General features: G+C 44.1%; 1 protein-coding gene across 5 annotated transcripts in view; it reads left to right on the top strand.

The window, feature by feature from the left end:
- TRERF1 (transcriptional regulating factor 1) overlaps positions 1–21,530 on the top strand; it is a 99,808-nt gene that overhangs the window by 25,646 nt on the left and 52,632 nt on the right. For all 5 annotated transcript variants that reach the window (XM_066993762.1, XM_066993761.1, XM_066993760.1 and 2 more), the window contains exon 2: positions 3,345–3,400. The gene's annotated coding sequence lies outside the window, so the exon portion shown is untranslated. The remainder of the gene's footprint in view (positions 1–3,344; positions 3,401–21,530) is intronic.

Below are 21,530 nucleotides of genomic sequence, written 5' to 3'. Positions count from 1 at the left end.
GCAGGAGCACCAGCCTCCCCGGCACTCGAATTGCCTGTGCAGAAGCAGCAATAGCCTCGTGGTCCCCAGGGTCTCCCGCTGCTGCCAAATTAGAGTATCTCTCTCAATTAACAGCCAGGCATTCTTCCCCCCCCTCCTCCCCCTCGCCCCATCCTAATGGGGAGTGGTTAATAGTTATCATTTACTAATTTAGGGATCTGGAAGGTTTGTTCTCAATGCGCTGCAATCAGGAGATCTCGCTCCTCGCCCAATTAGTGGGCCCTGCAGCCGGGCGGGCAGCCTGCCTTCCCGGCGCAGGGCGTCCGGAGGCGATGGGGCCGCTGGCCTGGGCGGCCGCTGGGGGATCGCAGCACCCGGGGAGCCTCCCCAGCGTCTCGCCTGAGCTGCCGGAGGGGTACGAATACGGTGGTTTTGGATGGATGTGGTAAGGATATTCTCTGGGGGTTGGCATGGGGATCGCTGAGGGTGATGGGGGGCTGTACAGAGCTGCCGTTTAAAGGTTTGGAGGGATGTTGCTAATGGGCATTGAATGAGGTGAGGTCAGTACCAGAGGAACAAAAAAAAAAAGGGAACAAAATGAGGTGAGAGAGGAACAAAAAGCCCATTCAGGTAAGGGCAGGGCAAGGGCAGTGCTGCCCCGTGAGGGGCTGGTTCAGTCAGGGTGGGTTTGTGCAGTCGCTTCTGTGGCTCTTCAGAAGCATCCTGTGGGGCTGGGCTTCCCTGCTCGGACACATCTGCGTCCACGTTCCAGTCAGGCTTTGGCAAAGTAGGAACAGCACCATCCGTGTCTGACTTTATTTAAAAAGAAAAAATAAAGTCCTGAATGCTAGCCATCTGCTGTTGGCTTTGTATACAGGCCGTGTCCCTTCAGGGGATGGAGGTGGTGTGTCCAGCCAGAGAACCGCCACAGGAGCACGTCGTGCCGAAATAGCCCTGCCCAGTGAGAGGGAATTCGGGTCCCTTCCTGCTGGCGGGATCCACAGCACTTTGCTTATGAATCCTTATGAAGAGATTTGAGTCTTTCTGTGCAGGGGACGCTGAGTGCTGGTGTGGTTAGGAGCTGCCGTACTGGTGATTGAGGCAAGAAGACAGTCGCCGCTTTTCTTCTCGTAGGCTGGTCGTTGGGTGTAATGTTGTTTTCGAAACGGTTTAGGTTGTGGTTTTCTACAAGTTGGCTATTAAAATAGGCCCACTATCTTGATGGGAGCCAGTATGAGCCCTTAGCCTGACGCAGGAAATGAGCAGACTCGTTTTTCTTTCATTCTTTCATCCCAGTTACCCCCAGCAAATGCCCAGTCAGTTTTGATTTGCTTCTGAAGGTGCTTTTCTTTGTTGTACTTCCCTGTTTCTTCCTATTGTAGAAGTCAAGTGCTGACTCTGTTCCTATAGCTCTGGGTGAAGGTGAACACTAGCAGAGCAGTAGACAGTTAAAAAAAAAAATCCATTAATTAAAATATTTACATTGGAAGCTGCAAAACATTTGCTCTTTGAGTAAAACAAACTTCCCCATTGTTCTTATACGATTGCTGCAGTTTCTCTGAAAACAGCCAGGAAGAGATTGAGCTGTGAGGAATTTTACTGGGTTGGCAAGGGAGTAGGAGCACAGGGGTGCTCAGCTGGGCTCCTGGTCAGTGGCTCTCTTCTTCATCAAATCCTTTTGTCCTGTGGACAAAAGATCTCCTCTTCACATACACACACAAAAAAAAACCCACAGTGAAATATGTTGGTAAGGGTGCTTCTGGTGATGCCAAAGCCTAAATGATCCATGTCCTTATGAATAAAAGGTATTTCTCAATGAAGCAAATGGCAACCGAAAAGAGGAAATAAGAGGGAGTAAATTGTGTCAGTGAAAGATGAGGAAATGGTTTTCAGTGTATGACAGGTTTCTTTTTAGCGCTACAACTCTGCACTGCTGTACACTTCAAAAAGAAGAACACAGCACAGAGGGGTGCCCAGGCTGGGACCCCGTACCGCTGCTCCCGTCCCGCTGGTGGGGAACTGGAGGATGTCACCTTCCTCATCACCTGGCGCTGGGCCCCTGCCGTTCCCGAGGGGAATTGCTGCCCGAGGGAAACCAAGCCAGCGTGCAAAGCAGGCACGTCAGATCCAGGCTTAAAAAGCAGTGTTTCCCTTGCGTCCAGGTTTGTGCTTTGGGCACAGGAATGCTCTTTGTAGAATCATTGCAGGAAAGAAATAAGTAAATGTGAAAATAAGTCATTTGAAATCCTTCCATTCCTGCCATATCTCCTCCCAGACAACTGGATAGAGAAAAGAGTTTTTTTTTTGTTTTTTTTTTTTTTTAAAGCCACCACCACCACCCTGTTCTCTGGTAGAGCATCCCGTTACACTTGCACATTTCTGATCTTTTTCAGCTTGGCAGTGGACTAACAGGCTTTTATTGCTGGTGGGCAGAGTGCTCAAAGTGCTAACAGAATGTATGGAGCAGTTTATCTGGTGGGTTTGAAGATTCTTGGTTTATGCTTTTTTCTCTAGGCAGACTCTTCAAAGCGTCAAACTGGACATCTCCCTTCTGCTGCGTGGGTTTGCTAATTGGATGGATTGCAGGTCATGCCCCCTTAATTTAATGGTGTTGCAGAAGCCTGTTTGTTTGAGGCTGTTTCTTTGATCCCAAGTCTATCAGGATGTAGATCTTATTAATTCCAAAGTTGCAGTTTTGTTAGTTAGGTGCATGGCACTCTTTCCTTGTGACCCCAGGTTTGAATTGTATTATGCTTACCTAAAAATCCTTCTGTTTCCTTGTCAGTTTGGTTTGCAAAGGTGGTAAGATGTTACTTGATCAGGGTAGGCATCATTTAAACTTGTGCATGAGAGCTTTGTTTCATCCATGTCTTGCATGCTTTACCATATTTAAGGACTGTGTGTTGACAGTTTCTTGGCCTGCAGATAAAAGGTGCAACGTACCCAGGTTTGATATACTGACAGAAAATTGTCTCCACGATGTATAAGGCTGCTGCGATTATTTCTGGCCATTACCATTGGTCTCATTTTACAACTGTGCACATTATATAATTTGATGTTCATTTAATTTAATGAGAGGATGCTGCAGACTTATTTATGACTCGGTAGGGCAACCTGTACACTTTGGCCACCTCTTTTAACCTTTCTGAAGGAGGAAGAGCGTGTTTCTTACAGAACATGTTACAACATCTTTAATACATTTATATCCAGGTTTCCCAGATTCCTGCAGACAGGAGGGCGACTTGCCTGGGGTGTGGATTATACTGGAATGGGAGCAGAAGTTTTAATTTTTTTCTTGAACTGCTTATTAGCTTTCTGTTGTAAGGTTATCGAGTGGTATTAATGGACTTTTCCTTTTGTTGCAGATGGAATTTTGTGACTTGCTGGATTCTGAATAGGGCGAGGAGATGTGTCTGATAAGGTAAGAGAAGAGGGTAAGATAAACATGTTCTTACACAGAACAGTCTCACTGGTCTTGTGTTCTGGTTGAAGACAACTGTTTCATTCCTTGGCAAAGCCCTGCACATAATTGGGGTGTTTGTTTATATATTTTGTCTGTCTCCGATCTTCAGAGCAGGGATCATTTCAGTTCTGTACAGCTTCTGTCCCAGTCCTTTCTCCTGGTGAACTGATAGGCGAAGTCTAGGCAACAGAAATACAAGTCTTTCAGGCATAGGCGTAGCCAGGTCGGTTGTGCTTACCTTAATATTGTAAAGTTTCTTAAAAGTTACACGTGAGGTAGAAGCCTTTTTGTTTGGGTTCAGGATTTCCCCCCTCATCCCCCAGGACTTCTGAAAAGTAAAAAGATCTTTGAGCTGTTTTAGCTTCTATGCTTTAAAACTTGTTTTTCCTGTTGCAATATTTTCAAAATAGGACTGTTTTGAATAGGACAGAATGTATACCAGTAGAAAACCTTTAGGTTTGAGTTTGAAACAAGTGTTTGCTGTCACTGATATGCTGAAGGAAGCTGTAAGTTTGCAGAATTTTAATAGCAGCATTTGAAAAAGGCTGTGTTCAGATACATGCTTTTTCTCTTTCAGTTTCTGGTCCAGACATTTCTACTGTCAGAGAAGAGTAGATGTCTTTAAAACTAAAAGTGTTGGAATAACTATATTCAGACATCAAACAGCTGAATATAGTAGTAGCATGATGCAGGAATTATCAGTCTTTCAAGCTGCAGTCCAGCCTATCACTATCCACCTCATTCATTTATGTATTTCATTTCGTCTCCTGTGTGAGCTCTGTGTAACTTAGGGGCCTCAAAATCCCTTTTGTTCTTTGAGGCTGTTGGTTGGAAAGTGTAGTGAAAACAGCTAAAAATATTATGTCATCGTGCAAGGATCAGGATTAAAAGCGTTTTTCCTTCAATTGAGAGATTTAGCTGTTGCAGACAGTTTGTTTTTTTTTCCATTTTAGTTTTGTTTGCTTAGTGGAGTTACTGTTTTGGAGGGTGGCTACCCGAGCAAGAACTGAAAACTTTAGGTGGCTCTCAGCCCAGCATGGAGTAGGCAGGAATCAAAGGCTCTCTTGCTTCTTAGCCTTCTGCAAATCTTGGGCATTTTCCCCTTTGTCCATTCGAACCACACCCTTTCATCCCACCATTGAATTACATTATAAATATTTTATTTAGTGGCTTACAAGGCCACCTTTGAGTAGATGGTGTGTATATAGCTGGTAAAATACAGCTCTTCAGGTGAGAGGTCTGGCAATCTGCAGCGCTATTATGTAAAGCACCTCAGTGCATACCTCGCTTGTTATGTAAACGATCTTCACTCACTCGCACGTGTTGGAACCGGCCTACTTCTGTTCCAAGAGTGGCGAATTACGGCTGTGTTCAGGACTTCTTAGAGCGTGTTCAGCCCGACTGTGCGGGCGGCCCAGCTGCCGTCCCCTCACGCGTCCACCGCCGGCATTGCTGCGGTGGTGGCCGCCATGGTGGTGCCACCGCCCGCGCAGAGCCGATGTGTGGAGTCGAGTGTGGTCAGTATGGGTTAAATATGAATGCTCGTGTTCAGGTTGGTTAGGTTTAGCAGATTTTGTCGATTTTGGGAAAGAATTTTATTCATCTGGCAGTGGCGGGCAGTGCTTCGGCGTGCAGGTGGGACTGCACCTCAGTACTCACTCAGCTGCTCCTGTTTTCCTAGGCTCCTCATAAATATTTCGTTTGTCTAACTTGATTTTTGTTTAAAGTATCGTTCTTCACTGCAAAGTGGATATTCATGAATATACGTGCTTTAACCTGGGCAGTTTCTGTTTTAATGCCTCTCCCAGGGCAAGCTCGCTCTCTCCTTACCTCATAAAACAGCTACCGAGGGAGCTTTGCGTCTCGAGCATGTTCTCCTGCTTAAGGCCTTGACACCTTTTCTTGCCATGGTTTTATTGCCAGCCCCAGGCAGGTACAAATCGTGAGTCAGGTCCCTAGAAATCACAGGATTGGCTTTGAAATGAGATTCCGGGAGAGAGAAATTAACACTTCCCACTGGCTCTCGTCTTTCACCTCTAGAAGAGAAGATTCTGTCCTGGCAGTGTGTGATACTGTTTCAGGGTTGAAATTAATCCTGAGCTACAAATGTCATCTTTTGGCTTTCAGAGGGACTTCATTTATTTGTTCCTTCCCTGGCAGCCTGGGGCAGAGAAGTGTCACTGTCCCACTCCCTGTCCTCCTGCCTCGCAGGAAGAAGCGGCTGTCCTGTTCATACTGCTTAAGGCCACCATTGTCAGGCACCCCTAGTTCTTAGAGCTATCCCTTATTACTATTACTTTTTTAAACTACAGTGTTCCCTCTCCCCATTTGCTGCTGTGCTTTCTTCGTTCCAGACGGGCATCTGGATCCTGCTCCAAACTTGCCCTCAGGTCCTGTCTGTGCCTCGTGTCCAAGCTTTCTCCTGATCACTTATAGTTTTTATGGATATTTCCTGACCCATTCCCTGCTGCTGCTGCTTCTGAAGTGGGACTTACAAAGTATTCATGAGAGCCTCGTGAGATGTAGCGAGCTTGTGCTGATGTTGATGGGTGCCAGAGCTCTCACCCAGCATTTTCTTTTCCTTCCCCCGTATTTCCCTCTGCCTTTATCTCTCTTCCTTCGAAAAAGCCTGGGGCCCTTGTGAACGAGAAGTTAATCTTCACACGGGGTCTGCCTGATAATTTGGATCAGAACCATAAAATCATTCTATCAGAGCTGATCTAGTTTCAGAGGTACATTTGTGAGATGAAAATGACTCTGATCGCTGTGATGGCGTTGTGTCGTATTGGAAAGGAAATGACAAGGAAATAACAGTTACCAGACCTATTTTCACCCTCTGTTAAACAGCATCGACCTGATGGATTGCTGCGCCAAGGCCGCTTGTCTTAACAGTTCCAAATTAGATTACCAATTAATATTGATTATCTGAAAAGCAGTGTGTTGATGTATATTCTGTTATTAATGGCTGGAGCATGCTATGTTCATGCATTTTATAATGGCAATCTGTTTTGCAAACATTTCTGGTTGTTCTTTTTAAACGAGTCTTGGCAGTGAAAACACCAGTTTAATTCAGAGTACGTTATCTCACTGAAGTATTTGTGTTCTTTTCACGTTTTGGGTGTTTTGGTGTTGTTTTTTAGTGAGAATAACGCTTGATTTTGATGAGACCAGATTGAGGCAAAGTCAAAGGATGATTTCTGTCTAAACTGGTGTGCTGTGGTTTCTTCTTGTGTTAATGCACATACGTGCAAAATTTTGGCATTGCTGCTAGATTAGTTTTGCTAATGTCCTCTGACATTGCGTATGAATTATTTTTGTCTCCCCAGAAGCCATCTTAGAAAAACTTTCAAAATAAGAAAGCTTATTTGAATAAAAGAGTGACAGGTATTTTGAGTTCCCTTTCTTGTGTTATTTAGTTGTTTTGTCACAGTATGTGGAAAGTACCTGGAAAGTACAGGGAGGAAAATGGGAAATCTCTCATGCATAAGGAAAACCTCTAGATAACAAAGTTGGGGGGAGGGAGGGTGGAATATCTACATAAATGGAGACATCAAGGTAAATGCTTTTTCCTTTTCTTTTTCTTCCAGAAAATTTGAATATTTGCACAATCTGATGTTGCAAGTTGTAAATGCTTAACACTTCTGAAAGAATAAATTACTTCATTGCCTGACTGTGTAGATAACTGTCAGCTTCAAAGGATGAAGTGAGTTAGAAGGAATGTCTGGAGATCTCGGCATAGGCTAATATTAGGCAGAATACTGAAAGTGGGGGAATACATTCAACTAACATAACAGAGGCCTAAATGTACGTTTATATATAAATTAAGACTAACCATGTTATGAAAAGCAAATTTCTATGGTTCTGCTTTTAAAGTGGAATACTCAGTTCCCCCTTCCCAGCTCTGTCACACTAGGTTTCCCTAGCTTGTTGTTATAAGAATTGTGCTTCTTCTATAAACAGTGAGATGGAAAATTGACCTATCTTATACTTCTCAAGTTATCTTTACGATAAAGGTCACCTTCCACTGTTAGAGTATTGCTGTGAGCTGCTTGGTTCTGTAAGAGGCAGGTAACTTTTTCTGCAGTCTTGACCAAGCAATTAAGAGAAACTGAAATTAGCACTGTAAAACGCACAGTCAAGCTATGGGGCTAAAATGGAAAGAGCCATTTCAGTTTTTGCTTGAAAAGTGAACTGATCTGCAGTTCCCCTCTGAGCTTGTAAGCATGAAGGAGGAGTGTTGTTGGCCTCACTGTTTCTGGGGTGAATGTTTCTTGTCTCTCAACCCCCCCCATACCATCTCTGCCACTTGTCTGGCTGCTCAGTGACCTAACTCGGGGTACGAGACCTGGACCAGCTATGAGCTTCTCCTTCTCCTCGGGGTTATTTTTCTGACCAGTGTCCCTGGGCTCAAACAGGCACAAGGGGAGCATCAGGGCGGAGCCAGGGGGCACAGCAGCATTGCCCCTGCTGCTGCTGATCTCTGGGCACCTCTGCAGCTCTGACAGCTCGACCAGAGCTCGGAGGCGTGGTGTGCAGGGCAGGGGACCCTTGGCCTGGGGAGCCTGCTGCGTGCCCGCTCCGCTGGGCAGGGCGGCCGCCGGTGCCAGTGCGTGAAAATAGCGCTGGAAGCCAGGAACTTGTAACTGCAGCTCTGCTAATGACTAGCCTGTGGTTTTGGGCAACTCCCTCAGCCCTCTTTGAGTCAGCTCCCCCGTCAGTAAAAAGGGGATAATACTCCTTTATAACTTACTGCTGAAATGATTAATTGTTGCGCACAGTGCTTCAGGTATCGAGGTCCTGCCATGTATTGTTGTTACCATTGCTGTGGCGAGGCCTAACCCAAACTTTGTTCAGAAACCCCAGCTCCAAAAACACAAAAGGTTTTGGAGGCTGTTTGTTGTTGTTGTCGTTGTTCCTCTTAACTATTGAAACAGATCAGATTGACTCTCGGTACTGAAGTGCTAACCACCAATACCGGCCATCTGGATCGTGCCCTCCTCTCCTCCCCTTCTCCTTCCTCCTCACACCTCCTCTCCTGACTTTCCACTCTTCACATCAACCGTTTCCTAACTGAATTAAGGACGGATTGCCAGGAGATTTAAAAGGGAAGTTTTAGTTGGGGCTGAAGGTGAAATCCTAGCAGAGAATATAAGGCTCTGCTGCTGAGGCAGAGAGGTAGGGAAACTTTGTTTTTTTTTCCTTCCCAACCCATTCTGGGTGGAAGCCATGCAGTTTCCAAGCTCTGGCTTCTGTTGCCAACCTGAGATATGCCAGTAACTCACTGGTTCAAAAAAAAAGAAAGAAAATTCTAAAAATGTTGGGGGGAGTCCAGTGAGGGCAAAGCTGCAGAATTCATATTTGAGATTTTAAAAAAAACAATAAAACAAAAAAACTCCAGAAATTAAAGAAAAAATTAGTCAAGGTCCCGGGGCTGAGCTGGTGGCTGTGCTCTGAGAACACCAGAAGCTTGCTCGCAGTTAGCTTCCCTCACAAAAGTGCTCTCCTGGCTCCTGATTGACCCTCAGCTGTGGGTGGTCCTGCTCCTGCTGGAGGAGCTGGTGCTGTGAGGAGCTGAGGGCTTGCCCCATGCCATGCGTCTGGGTGGCGGAGGAGGGAAGGGAAGGGCGGGTGGCCGTCACTGGTCCTTGCTGGGTGGCAACCTGCCGGCAGCCCAGGAGGCCAAGCCTGCTGCAGCTCCTGTCCTCTACTGGGCTGCTGTCGTCGTTCTCAGCCAGCATGCCCTGAAATGAAATAAGCTGCTTGTGATTTGTGGACATCATAAACGCCAAGGAATGGGCTGTAGCTTTAGGAAACCTATGTTCTGTGGAATACATTCATAGATGTCTGTCCCCAGAATAAGCCTCTGTTATCTGCTCATCCTGCCTTAGTGCAGATCATGAACTCTTGCTTGGTAATTTCTACAGAAAGCCCCTAACTTCTGTTGTTACTTTGCAGAGGTGTCCACTCTTGACTATAAATGACAGAATGCAATGTGTTGCAGTTGTAAATTGCATTCATTTCTCTCTGGAAGGATTTTAGGCAGTTCTCTCATCTGTGCTATATACATTCTTGCATACTTTATTTAATTGTAGTAGTAGAGCGTTGGGTCAAGAATTCATCAATATGGCGAACTCTTTCGTGCTTGTATCCGTAGGGGGGATGTAGTGTAGGGCCTTGTCCAGGTGTCCTTGTTTAATGCAAGTTGCTATGAGCCAAAAAGTGGGGAGAGGAAGATCTGAGTATTACAAGCTTCGGTGCTCAGATCTGCCACGAGCAATTCTTTGGGAAACTCGCTTCGTGTCCCTCATCCAGCCACACAAAAATTGGCATCTCCGGCACTGATTGACACTAGCTGGACTGATCCACAGCTCTGCTGCTCTGTCCTGAGGCGCTGGGAAGAGCCTTGAATACCCTGAACGGAGGCCATGGAGCACTTTGAAGACCCATAACGATGAACTATGATTTTAATATTCTAATAGTGCATAGGGAGCAGCTTGTGTTTCTGAAGATGTCCTCCGAGAGCTGTTCTGGTTGGAGTTGCTGCGGAGGTCTGTATTTCTGAATGTACGGCGTTGCTGCACAGTGGGGAAGATGTAAATGGCAGAGTTTTATTCAGCTGGGTAAGACGAAGTGTTTCTTGTGGATGCTGCATTTTGCCAGCTTGCTGCCGATGAGTTTCTGGGTGTACCGCACATCATATCAGTTAGCTATAATTAAGTACCGTCAGGCAGAGGAGATTAATTCTGAACTCTTCAAAATGTTTTCCTCTGCCCAGCAGCGTCTTTTTTGGGCCTAGTTTTGACTAATGTATTCCTTATCTTCTGAGTAAATTTTTGTAGAGACATCTAGCCATTTTGTCAGTAAGTCACTGATAACCATTATCCTCTTTGATAAGCAAAATATGCTGACTCTTTAATTCTCAATATAAGATGTATTTTCTGAGTCTTTAGCTGTTCTTGTGGGACTACTTCTTTTCTCCAGTGAATAGACCAGAAATACATGTTGATCTTGCTGTTATTTTTCTTAGATAATGCTCTCCCTCCCGCCCAGCCTTATACAAAATAATGTTCTTATCCATCCAGCGGCTGTGTTTCCTTGCTTAGCTGCAGGGTCGTGCAGGAAGTTCAGTGTCTAGATTGTGTCTGCCGTGACCCCCAGGCTTTCTACAGGATCGTTGCTTTCCAGGATGCAATTCTCGTGATTCTTTTTTATTCCCATAAGTTTGTAACTTTTGTGGCATTGCTGTATTTAAAGCTAGTTGTAGTTCATGTAAATTATATCTATCAAACAAACAAAAACACCTTTACCAGAAAGTAACCTGATTTGCTTTCTGCTTACGGTTGTTCCAGGTTTTGTGTTCTGTGCCAATGACAACTGCAGTCATACCTTCTTTCAGGTGCTTGGTAGAGGCAACGGATAGCATCGCTTCAGGCCCCAAAATGCCAAAGAAAAAATGTGAGAGGAAGTGGGGTACATGTTGTCATTAGAGATAATACTTAAAGGATTTTGAGTCTCTAAACTGAACTACTTGTACTTTGCAGTTTGGGTTTGTGTGAACATAATTGCAACTTTGAATTCTTTCTTTTAAATATCGCATGTATGTGGGGGTGTAGTTGTTTTGTTTTTGCTAAGTAGCATTTTTCTGGAGAATTGTATTCATACCACTTGTGTTCTTTTTGAAGGTAAAATTTAATGTTGATACTTTTTTTGGTCTAGTTCTTAGGAGATGGAGTACCAGACAGTTGCGCATTACCACCAACTAATAGTCAGAAGGTACAGTCTTGCAAAGACTTGACTAAAACTAAATGAATAGCTCTCAATTTCCTGTGGGTTTTTCTTTTTTTGTATGTCTGTGTGCTGCTTACCAGTAAGGAATAGAGCAACTTTCTACTTCTGAGATAATGTTATTTCCAATTTTTATACTGTTGAAGTAATTTTTGTTAAACGGGAAGAAAAAAAGTTAATAACCTTGAAAAGGAATTTCTCTGCAAAGTGTGCAATCAAGGTTGGGATCTTCTTTGCTCTTTGTTTTGTCAAGAGGAAAAAAACCGTGGTGCTTTAGTACTTCATTAGCCTTTTGCTTTCAACTGCAGAGCCTTAACAGTGTGCTGCTTTCATGATTCATTTTAGCATTTGCCCGTGAGACTAGTATTTGAACACCTCTTAGAGATGAAAAATGTCAAGACCTTTGTTCCCACAACGGTGTTGTACACAGCTTTGTTTTATTCAACTCACTGCCCGTTTCTGAAGTGAGTTGAGGAATCTGCTTAGGGTGGCCCAGGAAGTCTGTGGGAGCTGGAGGGATGGTACCCTCCCACCAAAACCGTCTTCTGGTGGCCAGGGAATGCTCTCCTTTGTGTCTGTCTTCTGTAGGCTCAGATGGATTTTTACCCTTGTTGAGCAGTAGTGGTGTCACTTTGATCCTGTGCACTTCTGGTTTGAAAACTTGAGTATTATTCTGATTGCATGCTTTTTTCTTATAAAAGCAAAAGCGTGTGCTCGCTGGCCCTTATCCTAGTCTGTGCTATTTAAGACAGGCAAACGAGTAGACTTGTTGGTGTCCCACTTAAACTTCCTCTAAATTTCTTGAATAGACAAGATGGAAGAACAAATTATCCCCTGTTCTTTTTGTCTTGGCTTTCTTCTGCTGGCTTGCAGCTTGAAATATTCTCTCTTCTAGTAGGCTTAAGCAGGAGTGATGAAGTCTTCTCTAGACGTGTCCTCTCAAGTTGAACTAGCTATACCATTAATCCCGCTAACAAAACTCCATTGAAGTAGAACTTTTTGACACGATGCTATTGGGATATCCAGCAAGCTTTTGCTGAATGAAAAATGTGAAAAATGTGCTTGGAATGTACTTGTGCATCTTCCTGTGTAACTTCTGCCTTTGATAGGCTTTTGGAAGGACCATGCTGCCTCGAAAACTTTGTTTGTACCAAGAGAGGCTCTTAGGGAGCCCTTGAGGGGTTGCTGCATTCTCTCTCTCGCAGTAGATAAATGCACGCCCTGTGGGTTGCTTACTCGGAGAGACCAGCAGTTCCTGAGTTTTGGTTTGAGGGTTGGAGCCAAATGTGAGTGTGCTCTTGTTTCTTGAATTTCTGGGTATGGTGTGAGGGAGTGAAAAGGACGGCATGGCATGCTCTGAATGCCCCAAAGAAGAGTGGAGTCTTGAGCCCGTACAGCCTTGTGGCTCAGACTTGTTGAGAGAACAAAGGAGGTGTAACTTTTTTTAATTTAGCCTCAAGAGATACACAAGGGTCATCTGTCGGTTGATCTGAAGTTCAACCAGCAGCTTCTGGTGAGACCTGTTACTGTGTGAGGTTTGAGTAAAAGTAGTAATGGTCATCATTCAGCAAAACCACAGCTGGCAGTGGTTAATGACAAGGTATCATCTGGCATTATAAAAGCACTTTGTTAAAACAAGGAAGAGGATTGTGTGTCCAGATGTCAGGGTGATGGATCCTAGTGTGAGAGTCGAAACAGGTAATGTTCTTTAAGCACTAGTGAGTCATGTACAGTCAGGAGCTCCTGTGCTGTCTGTCATGTCAGACAGCTCCATGTTCACTTCACTTGCCTTCTTTTTGTACATTATTTTGTTTTTCATTACGGATTAAATTTGAAATTATTTCCTTACTCAGGTATTACCATAGTATAAAATGTTAACCCTTTTCTGGTTGCTTGTCTTTTATATATGTTTTTACTTACTTTTTATTAAAGCAATACTATTACGTAATTATATAAAAAAGCATATACGAAGAACAGTTGAATGTGAGAGAGACAGACTGACCTTCTATGGTCTTTTTCTCCTGTTTAAAACAAATTGAGACTTTTATGATATTTTACTAGCAGTCTCTTGCTTATCCAGGGAAATTATTTTTAAAGACCAGACCCTGGGAGTATTCTTTTCATTTGGAAGGGGTTACTGTTAGCTTTCCAGGCTCAACCACTGCGGCTGGTATCTGGGATGTAAAAACATGGCCACACAGGTTGCTGGTGGTGAGAATGTTGTGTAAGTGTTTTTTCTTAGGAGGAGGTGAACTTATTTCTTAATGATTTAACTACCTAATCTTAGGAAATCCTTGGGAAAAAAAAAAAAGATATCTGGGAAGTTCTGCCAGAAATTTATGCAGGTGTGGTGAGAGAGGAGAGAAGGGACTATGCTTTCTGAAGTTAAATGTGGGGCAGGAAGTGCTGGAGCAAGCGTTGGCCAGAAATGCTGAAATACAGAATGAATGTGGGGAGGCAGAACACGAGTTCTTTTGGTGGTTGCACCGCCAGCAAGCTGCTTCAGCCTGCCTGTGCCTCCGAGCCTCCACCTGTGTGGAACGAGCTACAAGACATGCCTCACAACTATTGTGAAGGTGCTAAATTAATGCTTTCAGTAGAAGATCACAGAAGGCTTTGAATAAAGCTTTACAAAGTGCAGAGTGTTCTTACTATTAATACCAAATAGTTTGTGTGCATCTCTTAAATGACAAGGAAAATGAAATGTGCCAGATCTGCGTAGCTGGGGAAACATTTGCTCGTTATTTTGGAAGAGCTGGAAAGTGCAGATGGTGAAGGGAGATTGAGTCTAGGTATGGAAGACAAATCCCATGGATTGTCATCATGGATGTGGTTTTGGACTCCTTCATCTTGTTGCCTCACATCTGTAAATCCCTTTTGTAGATGGCTGAGTTTTTCTGAGCCCAGTGAGAAGGAATACAATGTTTACCAATGCAGAATAATGCATCGCAGAGGAAGCCGCTGCTGAAACTTCTTACTTGAAGAAAATGTGACAAACCAGGAACTGCTGTAGTCCCTTTCTTAAATAGGAAATACACGCAACCACAAAAGACAAGTACAGTGCTAAGTGACTGGCTGGAACCTATATTAGAAATTTGGCATTTAAAGAAACAGTCTCTCAGCCTGCTTTGTCATTTGGATCGTACTCGAGAAGCTGCAAAAAGGCCAATATGTATCCTGCCAGCAGAACAACAACCAGCAGCATTTGAAGCTGCATATCCGTGGTAGGGTTCTCCTTTCAAGTGACGGCCTGACCCGCTCTGCTCTGTGGAACTGAGGTTCAGGCCCGCCTCACAGCAAGGAGGGACCTTGCGGCCGGTCCTTCTGAGGCAGAGCTGTCTGTCCCTGGTCGCAGTTCCTCCATCTGCCCTGCCCAGGCTGTCCTTCTGCACCCACAGGCCTGATGCTTGCAAAAATCTCTTGGTTCATTTGAAGGCAGCTCATGGAGAATGGGAGAGATGAGAGATGGCTGGAGAGTCATCTTGTGTTTCAGTTATTTTAGCTGGTACCGGTGAGGTGTGGACTTCCTGCGAGCAGGTGAGAATTGAAAGCCCTGCCGCCGCCATGACTTGGATACCAGCGTGCTCAGAAATGAGGAAATTACTGCCCTTTGACTTATGATGGGGATCAAAACAAAACTAAAAAAAACCCTCCTATTCAGAGAAGCGAGTCCTCAGCTTGGCTATTTCAGGAACAGCTCCATGATGATCTCAGTGCTCCTCTGATTGGCAAGTTGGCCATGCTTTGAACTCCTGAGCTCTAATGAAGCTTTTTTTTTTTTTTTTTTAATATGAGCTCTGGTAAGTATGTTGTTAGCTAATCAGTTAAATATCCTAGGGAAGGCTTTGTGGCTGATGATTAATTCCGGTAATTAATTCTGTTGTTGAACTGGGGTTCAACGGATAACTGTACTGGTTTTACTTCAGAATTGCTAACCTGAGGAGATGTGTTGAAACTTTGACTTCGTTAAAAAGTTAAAGCTCTATTAAACTTTAGCCTAGGAAATGAACCTTTTAGATCTATGTTATGTTGTTTCCATGCCCTAAATAAATCCATGTAGGCTGATCAACAGCGGGTACTTTGGTTTTGAGTCAATCCCTGCTTTTCAAGAGTCATCTCGGAGCCTGTAACATCATCTGACGTTTAGCTCCCTTGTGATGTTGGGTTCAGACTCTTCTGCCTCTGTTCCTCTTTGTGCGTGCTGCATTTCTAGCACAGCATCACAGTACTGGTGCCATTTGTCTAAAAGATAAAGGTTTTTTACTCTTAAAATAAGGCAAAAAAGTATAACCGTATTAGTACTTTTGTTTTTAAATATGAATTATCCTTTTTGAGCTGAAAGCATAAGAAGCACTAGGTTCTAACAAGTTGTGCTGACTTAACTTCAATGGTGGATTTTTTAAATATTCATTAAATGCTTTCCTGTATATAAAAAACAAAACAAAACATTTTTATACTGGAATAATGAGTATCTGATATGACAGCATGGAGCAAAAGTTTATTATGCATATACAGATGAGATAAGTTAACTTGTTTAAACTGTATTGTAGACACAGTGCTCCTGCTTTTGAAAAAGTTTCATGACTCCATATAACTATATCAACATGTTTCCATAGTTAATTTCCAGCCTACAATTATATTATCTTTTGTCTAATGGAACATCATCATATTAAGTAAACTAATAACCATAATGTTAATGTTGCTGATGCTTTATTAGATACTTTAAAGAAAAAAAAAAAGGAAAACAAACAACAAACCGCAATCCTGCATTCACTTAACCAGGATATATTTTAACTCATGAATCTTCTTTGTGAGGGGAAAATCGAGGTTGCATTTAAAGTACTGCATCTAGTGCTCAGAATGGACCAGTATACACCAGCATGCCATACTGGTGCTTGTGAGAACATCAAATACACGTATTCAGTGCTCCTCAACACTTCTGTACAAGGAGGAAAAAATGCTAGACCAGGACTTCTGACACACATATGTATGTCTACGTTTATGACACAGATATAGAAATAATGGCAGTGACTATATAAATGGGTGATGAGGCAATGTAATTATTTGGAAAGCAAAGGAAGAAGTAACTACAAGCCTTTAGTTGGTAGAACTGATATCGATTTATTTCAGGATCACTAATCATCATGCTAAACAAAGTTAGTTTTTGTAAAATTTGAAAATGTCACCAAAAATCAAGGGTATGGTAAATAATGACGTGTCCTTTGTCTCACACAGGATTAATTCCCTTTTTGTATAGGCTTACATTTATATTATGGTAGCACAGACTGGTCCACCTCTGTATGTTATGCAGTGAGAAGGACTTAACTATGTTCTGCAGAGCAGTTTACATTGGGAAGGAGGTGGGGTGATGGTAAAAAGCTAACAAAATACAGACTCCTTGTAATGCTACTAAAAGATTGGATGCAGTCTTTGGACATGAAAGCTAAATGTGTATGGTAGGAGTATATAGTATTACCAGGGTATAATGGCACCAAATCATTACTTGAATACTGAGTCCACTACTTACGTGCCTGCTTCAGAAAAAAAAAAAAGCTAACAAAATGTTTTCAGAGAGCTGAGAGATCGATTACAGTTGGAAAACCTGTTTTACTGTTAGGTAACTTCTTTTTTTTAAAATAAAAAAAAAAAAGCCTTGCATGCTTACTTTAAATGACGTGTCTGAGCTGTATTTTGCAAATACCTATAGAGGATAGAGAAGGTACAAAGCTCTCCTGTTTAGCAGGAAGAGTAAGTAGCAAGATGGAATAGCTGAAAGTTGAAACCAGATGAATCTGGACTAGTTGTAACAAATTATTAAATGGTGTGAATTTCTCACCGAAACAATTCCCTTTGGATGTGAAGGATACTTTATCACTTGCTTTTGAATCGGCAATAAATGCTTTCAGCAAGGGGGACTATTGCTGAAGAATGTATTCTGGACTTCAAACAGTGATATACCTGCCTATAGTCCTGTGGCCCACCTGGGGAGGAAAGCCAGCCAGGTGGTCACAGGGGGCTCTTCTGTTTTCAGGATCTGTGAGAGAGGGATAGAGACCACCTGATGTGAAATGACGTTACCCTCCAAGTCTAGTGTTTGTGTATGTGCTTTTATTTGTTCCTGGTACCACTTATAGTAGGCTGGTCTTTCTTTGTTTTGTTGTTTCTTTTCTCTTCACCAAATCTGCTGCTGTTTGGGTTATGACTCAAAAGGAATAAAACAGACTTGAAGTCCTGCTCACCCATCCTTGTGAAGAGGGGCATCTGTAGCTAAAGGAAGATGAGTTTTGGGGGGGGTTTTGCCGGAGTCAGATAAATGAGGTTTTGCATCTGTACAGCTACCTTGTTGGGGAAGAACCGTCCAGTAAAATAGAAAATGAAATACTGAATGCTGTTTGTAAAGCAGCAGCTGTTCAGACAAACTTATGATCAAGTGCTTCATGCAATTTTTGCTTGATCTTGTGGGAAATAGGTGTATCTGCATGGGCCATGGAAATGTACTAGGAACCCTCTACCTTTTAGGTAGGTTATTCAGATTCATTCTGTGTCAGTCACAAATGGATTTATTTTTTTTATGGCAACTGTTTGTTTACATGTATAAATAAAGTTTGTATTAATCTAATCTCCTACTGAGGCATATTTCCATCACTGTGTCAACCCTGCGGCACAGTTTGTGTAATAACTGCTGCCCCGAGTTTTCACAGAAAGGCAGAGGTCACATGTGGAGTTTCCTGTCAGCTTCTGCATTTGTGTCTTCAGGTCAGAGCAGAGGACACAAGGTAGAGCCGTGCAACGCTACCCAGACAGTGGACTGGAGTTGCCAATTCAGTATTATTTATGGGAGTGAAAATAAAACGGATGCGCAATTTAGTGTTTTAAATGACTTGCACTGTTTTGTTCCCAGAGTGGCAATTCTTGTGTCGAAGTCTCAACACAGAAATCTGTGTTGGTGAGGAGACCGTTTGTGGAGAATGAGGTGGTATGATTTAATGAAAATTCAGTACCTGTTGCGCTTCTGATGTTACAGCATAGCTTTTGTTTCACTGATCTTGGTGAGAATGGCGGAGAAAATGCCACTGCCTGTTTTGTGGAACTGTCTGCGCTTATGACGCATATTTAGCATGAATAATTTATGGTACTTCATTGCAAATGGAGTGTTCTGTAGTATATTTGTAAATAATGAATTCTTTATGGCAGGACATCTGTGTCTGTGCTCTGTCGATCCTGTGTTACAGAACTGGTTTTCTAAATATGCTTCATGATAAGATAGCTATCCTTTTTCCCAGACTGTAATAAAGTACTTTGTATTCCTGCTCTATTATCCATTTTGACTCTGGCTCATAAATCATAAATGTATAGGTAAAAGTTTGTGCTGTTTGTTGAGAGTTGACATGATGTTGATTTTCTTTTATAATAAGAAGCCAGGTATCCTCAGACATTCTGATTTTTTTTTTTTGTGCTGTGTAAAATCAAGTTAGTGGAGGACTTGTGTGCAATATAAATTAAGTTTGCGGCTCCTAACTTTACTGAAGAGTACATGTTTTTATAAGACAGTGCTTTAATTCTTATTAAGTAAAAAAAGAAAAATGTTTCTGGCATTGCCACTGAGGTAATGAAAATGCTAAGTATAGTGAGCAGCTCAGAGTGGTCATAAGAAGACGGGGGGATTGGCTGTTTGTCCCACTATACGACTTTAGGACTAACTTCTTCAGATGCTTATCTGTATGACTTGAACAGGACTTACCTGAAGGCTTGATTAGCATAGGACTCTTGTACAGTGAGTTACCTAGCAGGAAGGGAGTGAAACATCTCTGGATTTTTGGGATAGTCAGTGGAAGCACGGAGTATAAACCATCTCCTGCATACCTTCTGCAAATGTTATTACTTTATTTTAAACATCCTCTTGATTACTCCTTGCTGAGGGGTTGTGGAAGGGACCTGCTCCACCTGGTCCCTTCTCTGCCATTTTCTAGCACAGTGCCAGTGAGTGCTGTTTGTATATTTGCACGTGCCTTTGCAGGTGAACGCTCCTGTGTTGCCATCTGTCTGTGATTTGGGACATGAGAAAACAGTCTCAAGCTGTGCCAGTGGAGGTTTAGATTAGGGACATGAGGAAGAATTTCCTCAGAGAGGAGGTGGTTACACATTGGTATGGGCTGCCCAGAGAAGTGGAGGAGTCCCCATGCCTGGAGGGAGATGTGGATGTGGTAGAAGGGGATGTGATGGCATTTGGTAGGTCAGGTTGATGATTGGACTTGGTGATCTAGAAGGTCTTTTCCAACCTAGATGATTCTGTGATTTTATGATCTCTGGTGTGAGTGCGGGGAAAGGCATCGGCAGTGCAGGAGGAGCTGCCATCTCGGGGGACCACGGCTCTGCAGCCCCGCAGAGGGTCCCTGAAGGGCTCACCCTTGCCTGCACTGACTGATTCTTTTGGGCAGCTGTCCTGTCAACCAAGTCATGGAAACGATTCAAGCTGGACAAAACATTTCCATGAGGAAAAGGCTAGTTTATAACCCAGCCCATGTTAGTGGGCTGGTGCATCGCATGGCCTACAGACAGTCCCTGTCAGCTGGGCAAGAGGAGCAGATAGCTGTCGGTCTCTGGTGAAAAATGAAAATTAAAAATAAAATAAAAACCACACACACAATTTTCTTTTGGCAAAGAGAAGGAAGGAGCCTTTCACTAAATCACCTCCTGCTTACCCTGCCTCCATCATCGCGTGGTGCCCTGCCGTCCTCCTGTCTCCCACCCGCCACTTCTGCTCCCTTCGTGTCTCCCCGTACCGACTCCCCGGGACTCAGCACCGGTTACCGGTTGTCACTGACCCGCTCCCGCCGCTAATTCACTGCCGAGCCCCTCGGTTCCTTCAGCAGGAGAAGCGAGCCGGCGCTTGATGCCCGTCTGCCCCTGCGCTGCCGCAGTTGCCTAGCAGCCGCCGGGCGGCACGGCGAGGAGCGCGCTCGCCCCGTGCTGAATCATCCGCCAAGGGACACGAGAAGACAGTTATTACTGGTTACACTCCTTAACGTTTTTTTTCCCCTCCCTCTCTCGTTCTCTCTCCTGCACGCACGTACATGTGTGCTTGCCCTCACACACACACAGTTAGCTGCCTCTGCTCGACGGCTTCTTTCCTTCAGTTTCTTGCAAGATTTAAGATGGAGTCTCCCGCATTTGGGCAGGGCGCTGAACGGCTCTGTGTGGCATAAAGCAGTGACCATAGCCCTGGTTGCTGCCAGCTTGGCCCATGCTTTCACAAACAAGCTGCTTAAGTTCCCTCTGGTCTCTTGGAAGGGTAGAGCTGGTGAGATGCCTCAGCTGACAAGGCTGCAGTTTTGGGCATCAGCCTCTTCAAGTTTTTCCGTTTTTGGCTGCGGGCCACTCAGCACTTCTCACCGAGCCCTGACAGTCGCCCTGCCACAAGCACACCTTTGGTAGTGTGAGGCCTCCCCAGCCTGAGGCTGCTTCCCTGAGGCACGGAGGCCCCTGCTGCTACCAGGGCGAGGAGAGAGCAGTGTGTGCCCTGCCTCGGCCACCCTGGTGCCGGCTGGTTGGAGGCTCAGGCCATGACTAAGGAACAAAAACACCCGCGAGTGCTGAGGGGAGCAGCAGGTGGACGAGGATCACGGTGTCTGCTAGATGGCCACGGCGGCTTTGGTGAACGAGAGGGATGGAGGCACAGGTCTCCAGATGAGGATGTGAAATACCTGAGCCTGTCTGCATTCGGCCCACAGTTCTCACCAGCCATAACGGCGCTTGATGTGATTTGGCACTTCGCGTGTCTTTTGGCCATCCTGTCTTCCCAATTCCACATTCCCCTCTTTCCCTCTGAAAGAGCTCAGCCTCTCTCCCATGATGCTGGAGTCCAGGCTTTGGACAGGAGTCAAGTTAAAACAAGCCCAGACTAGATTAGTCTTGTCTGTGTACCAAGATGTCATTTGCAGAACGTGTTTTGTTCCAGAGGGTTTTCTGTAAGTTTGAGCTGGAGGAACAAAGGATGAAGAACGTCTGTAATCCCTGGTATATTGAATTAAATAGCTCACTGCTTATCTTGCCGAGGTTGTAACTTGCCACTACTGTTCTGGAGCAAGGACTGTCTTCAGAGTGATACGGCGTGCATGCCTGGCGTAGTCAGATCCCTCCCTGCTTCCTTCTCCCCCATGAACATTTATTTCTGACTGACACCTCTGACTAAAGCACGAGTGAATGATGCAAACAGAAGCTGTTGGGTGTAGTAGGCGAATGTTTAGCCAGTTTCATGTGTCATTATACCTTTTGTTTTAAGACAGGTTCCTAGATGGTCATG

Source organism: Anser cygnoides, chromosome 3 (genome assembly GCF_040182565.1).
Source record: "Anser cygnoides isolate HZ-2024a breed goose chromosome 3, Taihu_goose_T2T_genome, whole genome shotgun sequence".
In the NCBI taxonomy this organism is placed as follows: Eukaryota; Metazoa; Chordata; class Aves; order Anseriformes; family Anatidae; genus Anser; species Anser cygnoides.
Note: the sequence above shows the minus strand (reverse complement) of the source record. Positions and strands in the feature narration are given on the sequence as shown.